Source organism: Grus americana, chromosome 3 (genome assembly GCF_028858705.1).
Source record: "Grus americana isolate bGruAme1 chromosome 3, bGruAme1.mat, whole genome shotgun sequence".
Classification (NCBI taxonomy): Eukaryota; Metazoa; Chordata; class Aves; order Gruiformes; family Gruidae; genus Grus; species Grus americana.
This window is the reverse complement of record NC_072854.1, coordinates 94,122,049-94,145,290: the sequence shown is the minus strand read 5'-3', so window position 1 is coordinate 94,145,290 and position 23,242 is coordinate 94,122,049. Positions and strand designations below refer to the sequence as shown.

Here is a 23,242-nt window from a genome sequence, read left to right as displayed (position 1 = left end):
ACATGAATTCCAGTCTTCTGTCTGCATTAGAGACGCTCCCCATTATCTGCACTTGAAAAATAGGATGGGTGGGCAGAAAAAGAGAAACCAGACATTTAAACAAAAACACAGAGAAAGTTGGATTCAGAATATAATGTAATGGAAAACCATTGTGAACTTTCTCTGAACCACTGAAAACTGATAAACCATTATTTTTATTAAAAGTATCACGATACTTCCCCTCAGACAGCTATTTTCTATTTGAAACTGCAGGAACACAGCTGACCAATCTTTAACAAAGGTAAGACCTCATAAAGAACTAATAATAATAACAAGGGCCTGGTGTCCGTAATCTGAAACCACAACACAAATATTAATTTTTGAGAAGTCACAATACATCGGTGAGTTAGAATCAATGCTGATAGCACATGAGGACAGAAGGAAATGTAGCTGCAGGTCTGTCACAGGACGAACGAAGAGATGGTTTGCAAAAGTGGGAGACTGAGGAGACGATGTGTTGCGGGCAGGTATACGATGTGCTGGAGATTAGGACTATGGAGAGATGGCAGCTACTGTGAGACACTGCCGTGGGACTGGTGTCTGCCCCTTCTGTCAGACCCGACGACGACGTGGAGCAATGTTGGTCCTAGTGTACCGATAAGCGGTGACAATGTCCAGGCTGTCTCGGGAGAGGACAGGGTGTTTTCCTGCCCCTTGCCCTCACCATGACAGCTAGAACGTGGCACTGTCCACGTCAGAGTCTGCTGCTAGACCCTGAAATAAGCCAGCAATGCTGTCGCAGTCACTGCAGGCTCAAGAGGACTGTTACAGCTCACACCGCTGTATTTACCGTGTCTTCCTTTCTTTTAAAAGCTATTAAGTCACATCCAAGATGATGTACTTTCATGCTACGTGGCTTATGGACGTGAAAGCCTATATCAAATAGAACTGATCAAAGCAACTGGAGAAACCAAACCTGGCAGCAGCTTGTCTCTTGGGTGCATTTTGTCATCAAGTGCTCGCAGAGAGTTACAGACTTAGCTGACCCCACCTAAGAGAGAGGCTTTGCTAGGTATTCTGCTGCGCAGCGATAGAGACGGTGGTAAATAGCATTAATGGTGAGTGACAGGCATGCCCTATTTTTTCCACATCACCCGACTGTGAGTCGGTTGCCTTCATTAGGTGAAAGTTTCCTTGGACTTTGCGTAAGGCTGAATTTTGGACTGAATTATGCAGTGCATAGTCAGGGGGCAGGGATCTATACCTGTTGAGGCAAATGGACTGGAAATTTTGGGTTATGTACATAGACAGAAAAGAACAGAAAGAAAAGGAATGAGCATCTGTGAAATCTGGCACATGTAGGATTCGTACAACTAGACATAATCCATAGAGCAACCATGAGGGGAAGGCTATACTTCAGTAAATAAGCTTCTTTTATTAAAAATGTAGATGACACTAGAGCTATAGAATGAGTGCCAGCGTTCCAGCTTACTTGGGAAGATGACAGGAAAATATGATTGACAATTTTTTATCTGCAGTTTAAATTCTCCTTTTTTCAGTATCCAAAATATAAAGCTATAGGCTGTAGAAAGCATTTCTTAAACCTAAAAATGAGTAATTCCAGCATTTGCATGAGCCATAGTACAATAATAAATGAGGAAGAATTGAAATAAAAGTAGTACCAGGGGTGGTAGTAGTATTTTCAGAAAGGCTGAAAAAGGACATTGCTTCTATGATCATAAATACAGGGATTGTTGTGATAGATAAACACTTGCAAAGTCACAGCATCGAAGTATTGGTGGTAGAGCTGCAGGATTAAATCAGTATTTGATCCTGGACCTATGAGATATACAATAGAAGGTCTAAATAACTGATGTGATTCTTCTCTATGTGTACATAACTGTGGGTGCAATTCCCTGTGCAAATAGCTTACAAATGCTTTGAGATATTCCATGATTACTGCCACTAAATAATGTGAGCTGTGATCATTATTAATCATTATTTTATTACTGTCGTAGTAAAGCTCTGGAAATAGACACATCAGATGTAAATCAGCACTGCTCTGTTGACTTTTAATTTGGTCATGCCAATGTGCACCATCGAGAAGTAGTTCAGTATTTGGACAAAGATATAAGGGTAGCTTCCTACACGGAGAGAAAACGTGTTTATCTTTTTCCTAAGTTATGTTAGTATATCACATTTTCGCTCACCTTTTCTAAAATGTGTACAGTGAAACAGATATTTACCTGTAAAATACCAAGCAGTAAGTTAATATAAATTCAAAAATTAGCAGGTGGTAAAAATGAATTCAGAGTAATCCTGGTGTTTTATTATTAGATTTCATCATAACAGCTTTTCCTGTCTGATGAGCTAGTGCTCTGTAAAGCTAAGATAATGGAAGCGCGAGATTCATCTTTGTTACATGACAAAAGCTTTTTTTTTTTTTTTTAAATTTTCCATGTGAATGATGTGGTTTGTGCTGTGGCTTTGAGATTATTGATCAGATCTGGTCAGAGAGTTGCTCTTCCTCATGTGGGAAGCCTTGCAGGGAGAGGGATGCCGCGCCAGGAGGGGCGCAGCCAGGGTGGCAGGTGGGACCCCCCATACACACCAGGGCTGAGCCAGAGCCCCCGAAAGGCTCCAGGGCACCTCCTGCAGCACTGTGGCTGTTTCTTTGGCAAGCACAAGACACCTTCTGAAAGCGTAGGGCTCACAGCTTCCATTTTCTAGCGAATTACATCTCATCTGTTTGCTTTTTGCTCTACTGAAATGCTCCGTGTAGTTTCCTTAACACAGGGTGCTGCCCCAGCACTAAGGATATGGGGCATTTTGGGTGTTGAGCCCCCACAGGAACAGCCACATGTCAGTCAGGGGGCTCCGAGTTATTATTCCTGCATACACAGTATCTGCACTGCCTGGGGATCCAGTTCTCCTGGATGAAAAGAGCTATAAATGTAAGGTATTATTAACACATGGCTTTGTAGTGAGCCACCCTCAGGCCACATTAAAGTTTTTGATGTTTCTTGGTTGCAGCCTCTAAAGGGATCTTAACATGATTTCAGAAAAGGAAAGAAGAAAAATAAAGAACCTTCAATCTCTTTTTAAATTTTAAACACAAATGAAACCACTTGTATTTTGATGTTGATTTCTGTTTGGAGCTGATGTTTTGTTAAGGCGCAGGCTGAGCATCTTGATTATGCTCTCTTTAAAAGTGACCTTGATCTTTTAAAAATGTAAATTAAAATAAAAGATCTGGTGACCTTTTTATTGAGGTCTCCGAAGAGCTGAGAGGAGCCATCCCTGTCTCCTAGTGCTGCAGGAATACCTCCTGCTAGGGAACACGGTATCAGACCGAGGTGAAAATGCCCCGAGGGCCGTATTGATGGGGGGAAACTCACTCTCCACGGCCTTTTTAACATTCAGCAACAGCGTAACTTGTTTGTTTCCTCTGTGCTGGAAATGTCAACAAATGTCACCCAAGTTCTTTGCTTTCCTTTCTTATCTTTTGACACATTATTTGATATGTGTGTGAGAGCGTACAGTATATTAATAAAGGAGCTTTATTCTCCAGTGAATTAACAGAGTGAGCATAAGGCTGTACTGAAGAAAGGTTTCTTCTATTAGTTTTGATATTAGGAAAAAAATAATGCTCTACAAAAGACTTACTGAAGAGAGATCAAAAGAAGACCTGTTAGCTCATAGTGGTCTATCCCTCTTCTAGCATGGGATCTCTGTTCATTATTCTAAGATTTTTCTTGCGACAAATTTTGAGTGCTTTTCCAGACCATTTAAATATGCTTTTTAGCTATGCGACTCCCATTACTTTCCTGGGAGACTATTTCACGGTCAAGACTTCTGGGATCAAAATTTCAGAAGTCCTTAATTGTCTTTCATACCTAAATACAAATTTCAGAAATTATTTAGTTCCCCAAAAATGAGATAACCAAAGGTTCTCAATGATATGGAGAGCCTGCAGGTGCCTTAGTCACTTCTGGAAATATGTCTGCAGTTCCTAAACCACTAAGATTCTTTGAAAGTGTAGCTTTTGCCTTTAATGAGGCTGCTGATATTCAGATTAAATTATCCTTTGAAAACAGTAATTTATTATACCTTATAGCACTAGGAACATAATATAATTAGAATAGGTAGAATATGACATTTAACGTTTAAAGGCACTTTTTGTACTAGTATAATCATTTAATTGGGGCAGTGCTGAGAGGCCCCCAAAGCAATTGGGTTTATAATTTGCACATACTATGTGAATGCATAGAAGCAATTTCAGCCCAAACTGCTTTCAAGCGTGTTGACAGGACAGAAAAACAATGAGGGGTGAAAGTCTTTACTTTCACCGTAAGGACAGAGAACTCACATGGAAGAATATTAAGAGACTTTCCAAAGGACAAATACCAGTTGTCTGTGACAAAGCAGTGAAATTAAGTCCCTGTGCATGACAAGATCATCTTCCCTTTTCATCTTCAGCTGGTTTATACACACTAAATTCTAGTGATTTATATACCTCTGCAATGTGTGAAACAATTATTTTCCATCTTTAACAGTCAGATGTTTCAACTATTTGTAGATAGTTAGTCATTGCTATATATATTTCATTTTTGCTTTGTTTTTTATTCCAATCTGTCCTCCTAAAAAAAAAAAATAATATTTCTGTTAAAACATTCCTGGATCCATCTGTGAAATTATACCCTGTAAAGCATTTAAAGACTACGTACCAATGATGTGCTGCCTCCTTAGTGAAATGTGCTCTGACTGCATTTTTCAGCAGCCATGGTGGGACGTGATGGCAAGGTGAAACTTCAGGCACGCAGCCGTGCCACTGGCAGCTGTCCCCAGTCGCCTGCCTTTCTTCCAATTTCCAGCCATGGAAATTTCCATGAAAATCTCACAAAAGCAAGGCTATGAAAGGTCAAATACATACCTCATCACTCCAGTATTCCTAGTATCAGGTATGAGGAATCTCCTGAAATAAATCAATTCTTGGAGTAATATAATTGTAAACAATTACTATGATGAGAAGGTGAAAAAAACCTCACAGGAAAAAATAATGAGTCTGGTATAATTCTTCTGTGTTCTATCAATTTGTGACCACTTTAAACCACCTTCTTAAAGCTCCATAGTTAACTTTCATAGAATCATAGAAATGTTTGGGTTGACAGACACCTCAAAGATCACCAAGTTCCACCCACCCTGCCATGGGCAGGGACACCCTCTACTAGACGAGGTTGCCCAAAGGCCCATCCAACCTGGCCTTGAACACTTCCAGGGATGGGGCCTCCACAACCTGTTCCAGTACCTCACCACTCTCACAGTAAAGAATTTCTTCCTAACACCTCATCTAAATCAACCCTCCTTCAGCTTAAACCCATTACCCCTTGTCCTGTCACTACATTCCCTGATAAACAGTCCCTCACCATCTTTCCTGTAGGCCCCTTCAGATACTGGAAGGCCGCAATTAGATCTCCCTGGAGCCTTCTCTTCTCCAGGCTGAACAACCCCGACTCTCTCAGCCTGTCCTCATAGGAGAGTTGCTCCAGCCCTCTGATCAGCTTCATGGCCCTCCTCTGGACTCACTCCAACAGCTCCATGTCTCTCCTGTACTGGGACCCCCAGAGCTGGATGCAGTACTCCAGGTGGGATCTCAACAGAGCGGAGTAGAGGGGCACCTTCTTTTTGCACTACAGGAAGGAAAAACTGTTTAAAACTTTATATGTGATTGGGAGACTCAGACAGGGAATCTCATCTGGCCTTAATTCTGATGACCAAATTTTGTTAAACTGGTGGAACCAGTACTTTTTTTTTTTTTAACTGATTATTTTAAATGTAGAATGATGAACAGGGGGTTAAATGCTGAAGACTGACTGATTCCAGTTACAGCACACCTGCAATTGAGGTATAACTAAAGTCAAGGAGTCCCCATTTTTTTCTCCGTGTTTGCTCTGTCAAACCTCTCATTCAGCTTATTTCTGTACAAAGAGTGTGGAGGGCAGCTTGGTAAATGCGCTGTCATTAAAGAATAGTCTCCCTATGCCAGCCCTATGCCAGCAGTCTCTTGCAGAAATGACAACTTCTTCCAAGGAACCAGTACAAAGGCAATGGTCTGGAAATGCTGGCAAACAGTGAAATAGGCGCCTGAAATGAGATGGGACCTCTTGCATTTTCTCCCAGCTCTTTGTGCTTTGATTAATCGTTTGCTTGCATTTTGATAAGCAGCTGCACTGTGTGAGTGTATCTGAACCTTGATATGCTTGTATTATTTCAGCATATTGCATCATATGGGAAGCGGTTTCCAGATGCTTCCTGACTCATATTGGTAAGAAAGTAACTCACGCTTTTACTGGATTTTAAGGATGGTAAATTCCTAGAAACTGAAGGCTCCTAAGCAATTGACACTTTACTAAGAGAAGGTAGATTTCTTTCATGCTTCAATAAAACAGCTGTGGTTGTCAGGTTACAAACAGTTTGACAGAGGAATTATTTTGACTGTAAGATGGCTTTGACACGGAGATGTAAGCTTTCTGTATTTGAGATGAAACATGCTGTAAATACTTCGGGCTTGTATGTCACTGCAGCGATGATGTACCCGGTTCCAGAGGTAGCAGCAAAACTTGTTTGTTCTCAGGGCCTGATGTATTGGAGAGCAGTAAAGCAATTCACAGGTATGCCTACGAGCTCCACCGCTGATTTAGGGTGTGCCTTTCTCTTTGCAGGTTTCCTCTGCAGGTCTCCTCTACCATTTTTCATTGCAGTGCCTGACTGTGTTCTTCAGCATGAGCTGTGGTCAAATGGAAGATATGATACTTGAGGGAAATATTTCCATATACCTGGTTAGGTTCAGCCTGGTTTTTGAACATGTTTGTGTCACCCCTTCATCCCTGTATTCTGTGGCTCTTTACTTTGTGCCAGACATGCATCTGTATCTCTGGAGATGGAGCTTTTCTTTGAATGTTGGAATTCCTTAGACTGTATTCACAGGCACTTTATATTCAGCACTTTTTCTGGAAAGATATTAATATGCATTATTGCAGATTATATTTACTCTTCACCTTTTGCTAGAGAAAATATGCAAGTTCAGGCAAGGCACATTGCTACAATGAACCACATGCACTGAACCGTCAAGCCAGGAAAGATGGGAAGTTGGGACAAGCCAGAGAGACTGAACAGCCTACCCTTCATTCATCTCTGTGCCGTAACAAAGCCTATTTTATCACTGTTCTCACTTTCTCTCCTTAGAGTGATGAGCACAACTATCCTTTCCTCCTCTTCCTGTCTGGCCCCCCTTGCACTCCCACTCCTAGGACAGGCTTAGGAAAAAGTGAGATGATGACTTTTTTTTGCTGCCACAATTTACCTATAAACTGGAAAAAAAAAAAAATTAAATTGTGTAACTTAAGTTGATTTCCAAAGTGGGCAATAATCTCAAAAGAGGGAGTCTAGGACCCTTGCTTGCCTGACCATCATTTGGTTGCAATCATTCTCAGTCATTTTAACAAAGGATTGATTTCTAGCAATGGCTTTACCATAAATTATCAACCAGTGCAATCTGACCCCCCTTTGTGTCTGGAATATTGATCCATGAAAGCTGACTCTTTTCAGCTCTGCCTGGTACCTGAGCCAGGACTACAAAGTGTGATGGATGGGGGAGATTGTTAGCTTGTGTTCTGGAGAGAGGTATTTGCTCTAATAAGAGCCAGTTTGACAGAATCATCTTCAGTAGAAATTAATTTCCTTATGAATAGAGTTCGTTATTGTAGAATTCACGGGTCTAGTTACTTGTCTCCATTATATTCAAAGTTGTGTGTGAGAGAGGTAATGTTGCAGGCAGACAAGGGCAGAAGCTGTGCTGGCTCTGCACTGAGATCAGGAATGCAATTTAGATAAGTAGCATAAAAACATGCAACCAGTTTACGCCACAGAAGAGTTGAGCTTGGAAGGCAGCTTTGGAGGTCATTTAGTCCTCCTGCCTGTCCAAAGCAGGGTCAAATAGAACAGGTTGGCTAGGACCGTGTCCAGTCAGGTTTTGAACGTAACCTAGGATGGAGACTTCTCAACTTCTTTGGGAAACCCATTCTGATGTTCAACTGCCCTTTTTTCTTATGTTTAAGTAAAATTTACTGTATTTCAAATTGGGCTTATTTCCTCTCATCCCATCACTGGATACCATTGAGAAGACTCTGGCTCCATCTTCTTTGTTCCCCCTTATCAGGTATTTGTACACATTGATAAGATCCCCCTCCTGAGCCTTCACTTCTCTAGGCTGAACAGCCCTAGCTCTCTCACCCTTTCCTCATAGGAGCGATGCTCCAGTGCCTTAATCATCTTCATGTCCCTTCTCTCTCCAGTAAGTCCATGTGTCTTCTGCCCTGGGGAGCCCGGGATCGGACTCAGCAGCGTCTCACAAGTGCTGAGGGGAAGGAATGCCACCCTTGACCTGCTGGAAACACTCTGCCTAATGCAGCCCAGGAGGTGGTTGGTGTTCTTTGCCACAAAAGCACATTTCAGACTCATGTTCAACTTGGTTTACACCAGGACTCCCAGGTCCTTTTCTGCAAAGCTGCTTTCCAGATGGTTGGCCCTCCATCAGCACAGCTGGGGGTTCAGATTGTTGTTCCTTAGAGTCTTGGAGAAGATCCAGTTGATCTCTTTCTCGTAATTTCTGATGCTGTGCAGTCTGCTGACCTTCTGCCACAGCTCCATTACTTGGTGATGCAGACCCTTCACCAGTGTACAGCAGTGGGCAAAGAGCCCTTTTACCCCCAGTCCCACCACGAGGCCCCAGGCACCTCTGCAGTCCCAGATGTGCAGAGCTGCATCCTCCCTCAGGAGCTTGCCCTGAGGTAGGGTCTCTGATGTACTAAGAATAGTTGCTCCAGTGGATTCTGGGGACCCTGCCCTGCCACGTGTCACCACTATTGCAGAGCCCTCAGCAGAGTTTCTGGTCTCGCTCTGTGCACTAACTGCTGTGTCTGCTGCCTGCTTCTGTTTACTGCACTGCGCACACCAGCAAAAACGTGGCTTGCACTTGAATTAATCATGTGGACGCTGACATGTATTTAACACTTCCTATTGTGCTGTCTTTGATCTAGGTCCCTATATGTCATCACCAATGTGTTATTAATCCCTTACATTGAACGTTATTTTTTCAGTCGCATTACTGTATACTGGGCAATGTAATTTGCCTCTTCGGTTGTTGGGGAAAACAAAGCATAGAGGGAGATAGCAGCCAAACAGAAGTTACAAACTAAATTATCAGCAAAGGGGATCAAGCGTCCTAACCCTTAGCCCAGTATATGCACTACATTTCCCTTTTATTTGCTCCAGTTTAGTAACTGTTTGCTGTTACCAAGGAAATGACAGACTCCTTGGCACCTAGCACACCCACAGTGCATCCTTACTATTGATGAATAGGAAAGGGAGCATAAGTATACTCTAGTGCATGTCAGAGATCCGAGGGAAAGCAAGCTATTGAAAGGAGAGAAAGTAAACAAGATTATCTGAATGAAATAAAAAATTACCTTCAGAGGAGGTTTCACTGTTGTGATCATTTAGGGGTCTCCAGTCAGCTCAAAGATCTGTGATGATTCTTTGGGCTAATAAGTGTCAAATACTCACTGATGTCCTGGCAATGACACCCTGCAGAAGGCGTACCACAGATGCTGTATTAACCATCCCTATTATTAATGTCAGCAGGCACCACTAAGTCCCTCTGTACTGGGAGAACTGGGACATCCTTGTGACACAGCTCCCAGTTAACATGATGATGTACATTGGACGGGGGTGTGTGTGTGCGCGCACGCCATTTTTGGCGCCTTTTTCAAGGAGTCTGTGGATCAGAAGTCCATGTCTTGAAATTCTTACTCACATTTTACTTGGGCAAACCTCCCACAGATTTTGAGAATGGAGACTCCAGAACTTAGTCCAGAAAAAAGAGGGGACAATTCAATTTCTATAATTCAGATAGACAGAACATCCTCCATGAGCCAACAGGTGTGAGGCAGCATGAGTGGGAAAATGTCAAGCAGGAACCAATCCCTGCAGGACAGACACTTCTCTCCCTCTTCCCGTTTCAAGTAGCCATTACAAGGATGTACGCGTGTGTGCAGAGCTTGCTGTGAGTGAACTCAGAGTGGGAGAATGACTTGAGTGTGTGTTGGGCAGATAAGTTTCATCAGGAAGCCAGGTTGGGCTGGGGTGTTATAAAATATTTCTGAGACCGAAAGGCGTTACGCTGCAAGTTGCTTGGTTGAGGTAAGAGATGTGCTTCGTGGGTCATTTAACGTGGGGAAATCAGTGGGATCTGTGAGATTGTAGGACAGATAATCTAAGAGTTATTTTTTATTTATTTCTGAATTTTGATTATCTGATTGTTTTAATCTCTTCTTTTATATGAACATCCATCTCCTCGGAAGAATTTCTGTGACTTCTCACATCATGTGGTTATAAGTACACAGATAGCATAAAGGAAAAACTCAACCCAAGCAAAAAATCTTCCATCAACAGGAGAGGCAACATCTTGTGATAGTCGTGATGAGGAAGGAGGGTCTGTCAAGATCTCTCTGGATTTCAGCACCTCTCACATTAAAGTCCAGGAGGCCAGCACCTCTTCTCTCACGGTAGCAGATATGCCATCCCAGTTTTAGCCTTCTGCTTTGGGGGATGGGCGCTGTGGTCCTGAAGCAGCTCCGGTTTTATCCAGAGGCTCAGTTTCCGTAACACTTTTCAGCCAGGGTCAAGCGTAACGCTTGTGCTGATCTTATTCAGGCTGTTAGCTTTTGGCAAGGATAGCGTGTTCGTGATGGTCTACTTAGATTTGACATCATCCTTGGGTAGAACTGGACAAAGTGGATTGAGGCATCTGTAGATCCTGTCAAGCAGAGAGCTGTATTTAATTAGCTCAGTCTAATTCAGAGAGACCTTTGCCACACCTCGTGCTCACTGAGCACGCACAGCTCAGCGGCACAGCGCCGTTACTGTGCAGCCGTCACGGAGCTCTGCGGCCTTCTGGATCTCCACTAACAGAAGACGCTATGGAAGCAACGAATAGCAGCAATCGCCATGGACATTTTTTTCCCCTTTTTTTGGCTGGAATATTGCAGTTTTCCCTCCCTGGGATAAAAAAATTGTATTTCAGTTTTCCATAGCTTTTTCTGCTGCAGATAAGAAGCTTGTACTGCTCTACTGAAGAATGCAGCTGTTTGCTCGTGCAGGGGAGTTTTCATGTATATCAGACAGGTATTTTATAAACAGAGCTAGCTTCTACCCACTCTGGGTGCCATCAAGACAGCGTGTTTTATTTTGTAAATGTTCTACAGGACTCTTGCTCTTTCTTGAAACCACACGTTTGCCTTTCCACCTCAAAGCTTAAAACATCTTTCTGATTATTTCCTAAATGGTGGATGACAGGACAAGAATTTAAGAAGGGAAAGTCCGATAGCGTTGGATGTTGTTTTCATAGTAGCCCAACAGAAATTATATATATAGACCTTTGGAATGCGTTGCAATTTACTGAAAAATGCAATCTATTCTTTGAGGATGTTTGTGAGTAGTGAAGCAAGCGCATCTGTTGTAGTGTGAGAGTATCTCTAATTGTTTCCCCTTGGTTTTGTGTTAATGCATCTAGACCTAAGGGCAGGGAAGAGTGTATTGTATCCACTGCAAATAAATCAGTGCAATTAACTGACCTTGAGAGCTAATACACGGCTGCTTCTAATATCAGGAATCTAGTTTAGAACAGGGAGTACAGGGATCTGGCCCTGGATCAATGAAGGAAATGTCTTGAACAAATTGGGACCACAGAGGTCAGTCTTCTGAAAAACATAATTAAATTGGGCCTGAACTGGAAGACTCACACATCAAAGAAATGCAGTGATCAAATGATTAGGGGATGAAGGAAGGGGGGGGGCAGCGGAAAAGGAAAAAGGAACAGCAAAGAATGTATGAGACAGCAGCTTTAGAGATAGTGTTTGAGAAGCAGAGAGTGTTTAGAGGCATTAAAAAAAAGGAAATTTTGTCAAAGTCAGATTAAGTAAAAAAAACCCCAAAACCAAAAAAATCCCCAAAATGTTTGAAACAAATACCAGGATGTGTTGGCACACACTAGAAAGCAAAGAGCATGTAAGGAAATGAGGAACAATAAAGCATGCAGAAAGACAATATTAGGAATGCAATGAGAAAATCCTTGGGTAATGGAGCCTGTTGTTTGCAATATAAATTTAAATGCAGCGTATAGCAGCTAGCCACTCTTATCTGATTAGACTGTCATTCTGTGAGTAGTTGGTGAGCAGAAACTGCGAAGTGAAGCAGAATATATATTTGAAATATTTGGGGCTTATATGTTTTATTTTATCACATGTTTTCCCTTCATTTTAATTTTAAGAGACTTGTTCTTTTTTGCTGACTTAGTGCCAGCAAAAGGTGCTATATGGAGAGCCTTGGGGATTGAAGGCTTTTGTTTCCTCATAAATAAACATAGCAATGTAGCAGAAAAGCAGCCATCCTCATCTTGCCTTTCACTCACCTCCCTCTAGCCTCACCTGGAAGACTTTCCATCTTTCCTGGGACAAGGTCTCTGCAGACCAGTCAGCGTTTGACAAGAAAATAGCAGTACTTTGTACGGTTTCACATTCAAAACCTTCAGCCTCTTCAGCATGACTGAAACGTCATGATGCACTCGTACTATTGTTATTTACGAAGTGATAGACTTGGGGTGCTTTTTGTTTACCTTTGATTTGCTTTCATGGTGATGTTTCCCTGTGTACTTATTTGCACTAGTCAAGTTTTCTCCACAGCCAGGAGAGTTAAAAACGTACTCCACTACGTACAAACTTACTACTGGGGAAAGTTGAGACTCTGAGCTATGGTTAAGTCATCGAAGTAGAAGAATGTGCGATGTCAGGAAAGACGACAAAGCTTCTTTCAGGGACTTCTGTGCTGCAGGGACTTGGGGCAGCAGGCAGGGCACCTGAGACTAGAGTCACTTCAGCTGTGCACAGACGTCCACTGCCTCTGACTTGTGTTGACTGCCAGCCTTGGGATGACAGCGAACCAGTGACTGAGCTAGAGAAAGGGCTGTCAAAGCTGTCTCTTATCTGCAATCTCCCTTTCTGTGCCATGACAACAGACTTCCCCGTAAACTGTCTTTACACACATGCAGTCTCCAGGTACCTTGCAAACAACTGATTAGCAGAAGTCAATAGGGATATTTATCTTTATCTTACAGGGGAGAAAGAAAAAGTTAAGTGAAACTTATCCAAGGCTATGTATCAAGACAGTGGGAAAGTAATCCAGGCGTTAGCGTTAAGGCCAGGTTTCTTCCCCAGAGATGCAGGCTCACAGTCTCTCTTTTCAATGTAATTACACAAACACTGTCCACGACACTAGATTTGTATTAACGAATTGTACAGTGACACGTCTTATGTGTGGAAACATCACAAAGAGAAGGTATGAGAGTCGAGGGAGCTCGGTTTTCCAGGAGGAACTTGGTGAGTAACCTTGGGCAAGATATTTGAGCCAGATTGTGCCACTTCTTACTCACCTGTAAAGATGAGGTGGTGGTAGCAGTAGTAGTCTCTTCTGTAAGGTGCATTAAGAACCTGATATGAAAGAACAGGTATTACTACCAAAAGTCCATGCCTCCTTTCTCTTTTCTGTCCAGTGGCACAGCAGTTTGGAAATATATAACTGTATAACTGGATGTGACATGGTCTACAACTTTAAAAACCCAATATTCACACAGTAGAAATAATGGGAGTGTTAAGTCCTCCAGAGAAACAGAGAATTATTCTCCTGCATGGGAATCGGAAACTGAGAGTGACTAGAAAGAGAAGATTTAATTGACAAACCTATTTCTGTCCAAACTAACTGAAAACCAAGAAATAACAGTAAAAACTTTACCAGGCTGAAGAAAGAGCCTGGAGGCTGGGGTGACTGTGCGTTGTGTCATGCAACGACATAGCAGAGGTCACACGTTTCCTTCTCAGACCTCTGGTGACCATAAGCCAGCCACAGCAACAAACCACTGGGGCTGTATTCCCCGTAGCAGGGCACCTCTGCTGCAGAATGCCCCTCTGCTGCAGAATGCCCATGCTAATATGCTTAGGAATCTTAATCTGGGACATTCAGCAAAAATAACTTTTTGTTTTCTCTTAGTGTGGTCTTTAGTTTGTCATGTCCATGTTTCATAGCAACTCCAATTCCTTGCATGTGACTTTCTGCACCAAATTAAATTTATGAGAAACACCAGAAAAAAGAACTTTTTGTATGTATGTCTTGTTTTCCCTATTAGTGCCTCTTTGAGGGTAGGTTGTACAAGAAATGAAAACTGCAGTCTGTATTGCAAATAAAGAATACTTCCTAAGGGATATTAGACAGAGTTTGTCTCTAGGGCTAAATGAAGGGTCAATAAAAAAAAAAAAAAGAAAAAAAAGAAAAAAAAAGATACAAGCCTAGGTAAAGAAGAGAATCCCAATTTTAATTAACCTCCTTTTCCTTTGATGTGGAAGGAAATAAGTATATATAAAAGCTTTTATAAGAATTAGGGTAAGCTAGGGATAAAGAGCTACCTGAGGAGCTGCTGTTATGGCTCAGAGCCAAGGGAAATTTGGATTCAGATGATGAGAATAGGCCTTCAATTGTATCTGCAGAAAGCAATAGGCTCTGTTGATGGACATTTATGTTTCACATCATAGGCAATATCTCAGAGAGAGCTGCTCCTTATTACTTGTCCAGCTTCCCTATGTGTTCAAAATGAGTAAGGGATGGAGTAACTGGTAACTTCTCTGTTGTGCTGAATAAAGCAAAATGCAGGATTGCCGTAAAGAACCAGATAAATAAATGAACTGGATGGCTAAAAATAGCAAAGGGGCTCAGCTTAGCTGACTCATGAGTTTGTAAATGAAATCTGATTGAGACTGGTACACAGCATTAAAATAGGAGGCAAAGGTAAATGTTGGGGGGCATTAAATGAACAAAAAGGAATGGATCTGCAAGTGGTCTAGGGGAAAAAACCCAAACCAACCCAAGCCATTTCTAATTAGTGCTGTTGAAAATGCTGTTCTGCATTTCCTGTGTCCCTCTCATTGGGAAATCAGCATCCTCCACAGATGTGGCTGCACTGAAAACCTCTAAGAAACAGGTCAAATAGACCTGTTGTTAATGCAATGCATCCCCATGCCTGGGGAACAGATTATTTCTACCCCTGGGCAGGAGCCACCAGGTAACTCTCACCCCCCACCTGCAGCTTCTCATCTGTTGGCTCAGGCAATTCAGGGACAATGTCTTGCCCCTGAAGTGACATTGCATGCAGCTGAAGTAAATAGATAGATGCACATGCACATATCAAGTGGCGTTACCTACGTTTGTCTGGTTACCAAATGTCTACGCTTGTATTTTCTAAATGGCCTCTTTCTCTTCAGTTTGTTTTTACAAGTAACTGTCTGCATGTTTAATTTTTGTGCATATTCAAAAAACGCACGGGTAGCTAAGCAGCGTTTTGTCCCAACAAATCAGGCAGTTAAAGCCTCTGCTTTCCAGTCAATGAAGGTAGAATAATGAAAGTGCAGCTATTTTCACAGGTAAAATCACACTTGTTGACAAAATCTGGCTATGATTGTTAAGGTTATGATGTGACACTCACAAGTTGTGGCTACAGCTAGATAATTTTTTCTATTTGGCCAGAAGTTTTACCCACTGATATATATCAGTCCATGTTGACAAAAGCTATTTGTAAGATTGTTCAGGTTTCACGAGACCACTTTAGGGAAGGTATTAAATGAAGCATTCAAAATATTTGTTTCTACTGTTTCTGAGATGTAATGCTTTCATTTTGCAATGATGTGTTTTGTGTAGGTATTTGCCTAAAGTAGCATGATTTTTAATGAATAAATCAAACATGCCTATTGGATTCACGCTACAGGACTGAATTAATTTAGTTACTACAATCAGCATTCAGGAATTAAAAATCGAACCATAAAGTTTGAGACAGATACAAATGAAACTGACCTTGACATGGAAGGTAAACATAATTCTAGAATAAAAATTTCCATCTTCTGCAGCACAAGAGATTTAGGCTAATTGCTAAGTGGAATTTTAAGCCCATGTTTCTTTTGCTCTGTTCTCTGTGTGTGCACGAAGGCTTTTCAGTCCAAGCTTCAAGTGGCAAGATACGAGATCAGACAAGGTCTAGAGATTAGTTATAATGAAGTAGTGGCACCTGTACCCTTTGGGTGGAAACTCTCCTATTTTGTTAACTAGGTCACTAAATAATACGCAGATTTGCACGGTGTGTTTGCAGAAACAGCAGCCCCCGCTATAACAGCAGTGTAGCTATTTTCACAGAATGGTGTTACTATGACAGTTCTTTAAAAAACATCTCAGAAACATGGACCTTCAAGGCCCGTTGAAGTGAACTGGAATGGGGTGTCCAGGTTCCCTGAATAGTTTTCCAGGTCTGCATCCTCATTGGCATTTACATCCCTGAGCTGTCTGGAACGCACTTTTCTGTGGAAACTAGTAGAAAGTCTGGGTTCTAAAGGATGTGTGTCCCTGACTGACCTACTCCTGAATTACATTAGGGCTGCAGAGTGAGCTTACTGCTTATTAGACACCAGAGAACCTGTACAGCTCAGACCGCCTTAACGGTAGAGTGGACCGCCTCTTGTCTAAAAAGGCTGAACTCAGGTTAAAGCCTTTTCAGCAGACAGGATATTAATAATACCTCTCTTCTGTGTGGGTGCTCTGATGCCCAACAAGAGGTGGACTCATGATGCATTGTTTCCTTTGCAGAAGTCTAATAAAGCTAATGAAGTGTTTCTCCCCTGCTTTCATGAAACTTACTCTATATTCTTGAAATGCGTAAGTAGTAAATATTTCTGAGTAATTTGCACTTCAGATTTTATCTGAAGTGATGAAAATGTCCCAAATGTATTGTGGGGAAGTGCCAGACAGGCAGATGCTCAGAAGTACACAGAATGTGTTCACTAAGTCTTATTTTCTCACAAAATGAATCTCAAAAGCTTGACTAATTTTGCACATTTCTTAAAACCCAATGGCTTATAATGATGTCTTCATTTCAGCAGACTGCTAGTAAAAGCGAGGTAGAATCTAACAGACTTACACCTGGTTTCCTCTTGACTTAAGATCTCTTGCTGCATTTCATAGGAACTAGGATGTTAGCACATCCTAGGATGTAAGTGCTCTGAGGTCACTAAGGCTGTTAGGCACACACACTGCCCAGCAGCCAGGGGTCTGTATCTTTGGCAGAGAAGCTACAAATATATTTCTCCTGGATCAAAACCAATGCGAAAAATGAAAATCCTCATGTATGTGAGGACATACACTTTTCCATTAAAGCTCAAAATACCCTTTCCAGGTGATGTCTATATACTGCAAGAAAGTGACTCTAGGAAGGGAATTTGTACCACGTATTTCAAGAGCTCACCTAAGCAGCACTGCTAGTAGTTTAACTATGTCAAACAGAAACAAGGTGCTGATATTTTTGATTGACTGAAATTTCTCTGATAAGATTTAGGGTTACTATTGTCTTTCAAGTATCACAGATGTTAAACCTTCATAGAAGAGTCCAAGGTTCTTTTTTTGGCCAAAGTAAAATGATATGTGAAGAGCTGAATAATTGCAGGGGTTAACTGTGCTGGAACATTAGCGTGTGGATTTGTTCTTTTAGGGTGTATGGAAAGTACTGCTTTTAATGGAAGAAATGAGATGCCTTAGTAAACTAGGAGACATGAAAGGATGAAAGCTTTTATCTGCATTAAAGCTGTGAGGTTCCTGTGCCAGACATCATCAGTGCTGCAGCCCTGTACTTCAGCAGAAAAACTGCTGTGAGGTCAGAGCTTCCCCTACCAAAATCCCACAGTGAATAGAGGTTTGCGGTGTGTAAAGTAAGGTGTGTTCCATCACATTCATAGCCTGGTGATGCAAGGATGCTCAGGTTGTAAGTGAATTACATCTTATCTAGCTCTGTACCTGACTAGCTACATTGATAATTTGGGCTTTTGAGAAATGCAGTGCTTCAGTCTTGGGAATGGTAAAGGAATTGAGTAAAGTTAGTACTTAAAAAAAGAAATAACATGACTAGTGTCATGGAAAGATCAGGAAAGAATTATGAAAAAGAAAGAAAAGCTTCCCAAAAATGCACACGAATAAACATAAGTTTTGCCAATGAAAGACTGAAAGAGACAGATATCTTCCTGTGTGAGATACCCCTGCCTAGGAAAATATTGGGTTATTTCCTTGAGGATCTGTTGGATGGATTAAATCAGCCTTCACAGAGTGAGCCCTCTTGACAATTACCTTTTATGGATTATCCTTACCTCTGTCCTGGATCTAGTTACAACCAGTTCTTTAAAGACTTCAACCATAACAGAAATGTTCTTACATTTAAGGCCATCCTATGAGTCAATTCCATTTGGAGGTATGCACCTCTTTGGCATAGCTCTTCCTAAATGCTGCTAGACTAGGACTGCTTCCAGGGCTGGGAGCACAGAGCAGGTAGGACGGAACCCCAGCTGCTTGGAAAGGTGAAAACAAGAGAACAACACTTAAATGAAGCAAACCACATAAATGAACCTCATGGTGATAATGGGGTAGTAAAATATTTTTGGTTGCAACCTTGCTATGGCTGCAGCGTTCAAGAAAAAATGTACAAAAGGCAATAAATTTGTTACAATTCACCCAAAGTTCTTTTTCTCTGTTACTGTGGAAGCAATTATAAAAGTTCCCCCTCTGTGATTTATAAAATGTAAGGTGGCTAGAGAAAGCAAGCACTTCACATGTTAGCGCTATTAATTCTTTTCAATAAATCTAGCTCCTAAAAAGGCCTAGCCAAAATCTAAGTTGCACTGTACATATGCACACCTGACGATAAGCCACTTTACCCCAAGGAGTGCAGCAACCCAGGCGAACACAGAAGACATAAGCTAAACAAAAGTAGTGTTAGTTATCCTGAGTTTGAGCCTGTAGGCACATAGGTACACAACTGACTTTAAACACCTGAATGGTCTCACAGATGCTCACAAAGCTAGCAGTGGCTTAACACCCAACCCATATTTCGGTGTATGTAGTACTACGGATGGATTCAGATGCAGAGACATTTACATTCCTTACTGCCACGGTCGTCCCTTGGTGACTTAGGCATAAGCTACCTGCGTGGATCAGGGACTACAAGAGACCTACCTTTCCCACACGGTTTTTGGCAACGCAAGGGATTAAGGAGTAATTTTTGTCCTGACACAGTCCCACCCCATTTTACACATTGTAGGTTAAACTGTTTCAGAGAATATGCATGAAACTTCACCCATCGCTGCAGTCCTTTAAGCTTTGTAGCTGGGGGGTAGATTTCCCAGTCACAGAGGTTCACTGAAAACAGAGGTAAGACAATATTAGGAAAAAGGAAAAGGGCAGCTCCCAGAAAAAAAAAAAAATCCAATAAAAAAAAGTCCAATTCCTCCACAGCACCTACAAAGCTGAAGAAAAGTATATGAACTCACCCATACAGTCCCTGGAAATTTGGTCCCAGGGCACTTGGAGACAGTGGAATCAGAACTGCTATCCATCCACCTCTCCTCTTTTTTTTTTTCTCTTTCTTTTTTTTTTCCCTCTGTGCTGCAGCTATAGCTTATTTGCCTGACAGTTACCTTGTACTTGGTGCTGTGGTACGCAAAGGTTATTGGAATTTATATGCAAAGCTCAATGAATATAGAATTAAAAAATGCCTTAGAGACATTCCTGAAATGAGATGCCAAATCTCAGAAGTTGTATCTTTATGAGGAAAATTTGAATACAAAACACCAAGGTTTATGACTCTTGCACATATTAATTCATACCAATCCATGTTATAAGAGGACTAAAGGGGCTATTTTGTATCTTGGGCTGAGACAGGAACTCTGCCAGATTTACTGACTTGCTGTGAGAAATCTACTTTATCTGGCTGATAGATACCTTTAAAATGTAAATCAGAATGGTGAGTTTATCACAAGGCTACCATTAGTAGACCATAAAATGCTTGGTGTTGCAGGTCACAAGAGATTTTGAGAACAAGGTGAGCAAACTGGTCAGCAAAAACAGACCCTAAACTTGACACTTTATTTCCTGTCTTAAATGAAAGTTACCAGAATTAAAATAAAAATAATTTTTATTATACATCCATTGCCTTGGCAGCTAGCAATTACTATGACTTTGTGTGAGAGTCTAGATTTTAGAACATACTATTATAATTGTGCAGACTCATGAATTCTTACCTCATCTGTGACCTAAGTGCTTTGTCTGTCTGGAGAGAAAAAGGAAAACCAGCTGCCCTATGAAAACCCCAGATGTTCTCTTTAAGGAGACCTACCCATCTCTGTTCTCTCCAATGTCCTATAGGTGCCCCTTTGGGTTTGTGCCATATTTGCTGTGTCATGAGCTGGTCACTTCAGGACTACCTTGTAGAGCAACCCAAGGCTCAGAAGCTTGAAATGCCGATGCTGGCAACAGATCACAAAGGCTAGAAATTTCCTCTGCAGACAACCGATATTTACATTAACACTTTCAAATGCATTCAGTAACTGGAATGACAGCAGCCATGATATTTCCATCCTATTAGAGTCGTTACTGATTTGTCCTCCTGCTGGTAAAAGCACATATTGCGCTCTCTGTGCCTTTTCCATGCACACATGCAAGCGCACACAGGCAGATGATGAGCTTTCAAGGCATCCACAGATGGTTTCCCCATCAGGGTTTACTTTGCCATTTAGATCTCCTGCTTCACAGACTCCTCTCAGTGTTGCAGTCCCTATTTTCTGTAATTAACTTCTGTTCCTCCCCCTATTTTTTTTTACAAACGCTTTTCACTCTGATGCTTAGAGTCAACCATCTCCCCAAAGCACTGTGATATTTAACAGCATCCGGAAAAAATGTGGTTAGAGAATTGGGACACTTAAAGGAGACACTGCTCTCGTAAGTGTGCATTCACATTTTTGAATAGATATTCAGAGGGTGGGAATGTAGATGAGGGAGAAGCTATGAAAGGGCTTATTACTAATTAACTGTATCTATTTTTCCCCCTTTTAAACTGCTTTTTGTTTATCATTTCAGCTGGTAGGGTAATACACTAAATTAAAGCTGCAGAACACAATTATAATTAAGATTCAAAAAGCCAATTGCCTGTTAGTAAACTACCAATTGATAATAACCTAAGGGATATTTATAGCTCTTTGCTAAGTATGCCACAGATTTGCATCAATAACATACTTGCTAATCTCCAAACATTCAGTAGCCTTTTATTTACTATTGAAGGTAAGATTACTCTCAAGCCATCCTTTCTAAAAGTATTTCGCTTTCATCTTGTTTGCAGAGTTCAGCAAACACAGATGCTTCAGTCCTTTCCTCTTCTATGAAATAGTAATAATGGTATATAATTACTAACATCACACCATACAGAAAACCTTGCTATAAAGAACATCCTATACATAGTTCAGTACTCACAACATCTTGCATTTCTACAGCTCCTTCTTTCTGAGTCATCTCACATATTCCATAGAGGAGAAACCAAACTGCCTTACCCAGGAGAGGAGTCAGCCACCTTTGGGTACAGCCCCAAACATAGGGCACTAGTTTTCGTTCCTTTCACAGAGAGGTGGAGCAAGACCTATTTAAAGAGTTAAGAAAAATTACTGAAGTGATGGATTTTGTTTTGTGTTTGGTGTGTGTTACTGCGGGATTAATAACTAACCTTCGTAATTTCTTTTGATTATTATAAGACATCTGCATAACTGTCATTTCAGCTGCGTGATGGAGCGTAAATAATTGCGATGTGGCTCTTTTGTGAAATGTGTGTCTTGCGTCACGTGTTTGCCAAAGTTTGAGTGGCCTCATAGTACTAATTATTGGAGTCATGATGAGACCCTACGCATTATCCCATCATGTGTACAGCAGTAAGAGAACCAGCTTAGGCACAAGTGACTGCCTGCCATCACTACTTAGGCACTGGAGGGGCAACTGATGAAGCATGAGGGTGTCTCATCTCTTATTGTGCCATGACTTCTCTTGAAACACGAGTGCCGAAAACTGCTAAGTGTGTGAGCACCTGAGTGATTGAGAAGAGATATGGCATATACCAAGCACTGAAGACACTGATGCAAAGTTACATGGTGGAGTAATGTAGGTTAAATTGAGCCTGAATTGTGCCTGTAGCTACTGCCACAAGTGAGGGGCTTGGAGACTAGAGCACACCTTCTTGGCAAAAAAGCCTGAGAGATCCCTTACAAAAATATAACTCTTTGTCAACTGTTTCCTCAGTGGGAGAATGAGAGTTAAAAATTAATGATCTGCCCATTCCTTAGCCCTCCTTGATAGCAGGGTCCGGGCAAGGGAGAGACAGGTCAGCGAACCTGTGTAAGAAGATATTCCCAAACCTGAAGCAGGGCTGCGACTTCTCCCAGCCACAACTGGCCCTCTGGCAAAGACAAATGGGCAGGGTGCAAGAGAGGGCTGTGGACACAGGTGAGAGCCCCGCTGTCACTACAACAGAAAGGATTGCAGCATGAGGGTGTCGGACAGCTTCCTAGGAGCCTAAGACAGCACAGGTTTCCCCTGCAGCTCTTCTCTTTGGAGCTAGTCGATGTCATCCTTCCCATAGGTTGGCTGAGTGCAGGATGAATCCAGGTGACAATTATGCAAATGATTTCTGCTTCCTATGCTGCCTATCATGAATTTTATTATGGGTGGGCAAGGGAACTGACTCGCCCCAGGATCGGACAGATAATTACATGGTCATTACTAACCACATTACTGAAGGGTAAATATGGAGTTATTTTTATCTATAAAATCAGCTCTTTCAACCCTAAGACTAATTCCACATTATTATGCAGCAGTATGTAATTACTATAAGACAGCTTCTACCCTCAAAGAAGCAGGCACTATTCCAAATGAAATCTTTCAGGGTTTTAAGCCATGCAATCTGATGGCAGGATTTGTCCTCTACCAACTACCCAATAAAAATTATAAAACTGTAACTAGAAAATAGGTAGTCACAAAAGACCCTATTACCAGGCATAAGCACTAACAATTCATATCCCATTCAGATACGGAACCAAAACCAATTTCTTTTTTTTTTAAGAAAGAAGTGTTTTATGTGGAGAAACATGTTGCTATAACACTTAACCTTACCATCGCAGAGTGCCGATCACTTTAGGTTTGACTCGTGAGAGGAGGCACTACAAAGTCCCTCTGGAGGTAGATATTAGGTAAAATACAA

The 23,242-nt window shown here is 41.5% G+C and overlaps 1 protein-coding gene across 3 annotated transcripts in view; it reads left to right on the top strand.

Annotated features, from left to right (window-relative positions):
* Positions 1-23,242, top strand: part of LRFN2 (leucine rich repeat and fibronectin type III domain containing 2) — a 202,346-nt gene that overhangs the window by 137,855 nt on the left and 41,249 nt on the right. The window lies entirely within an intron of this gene.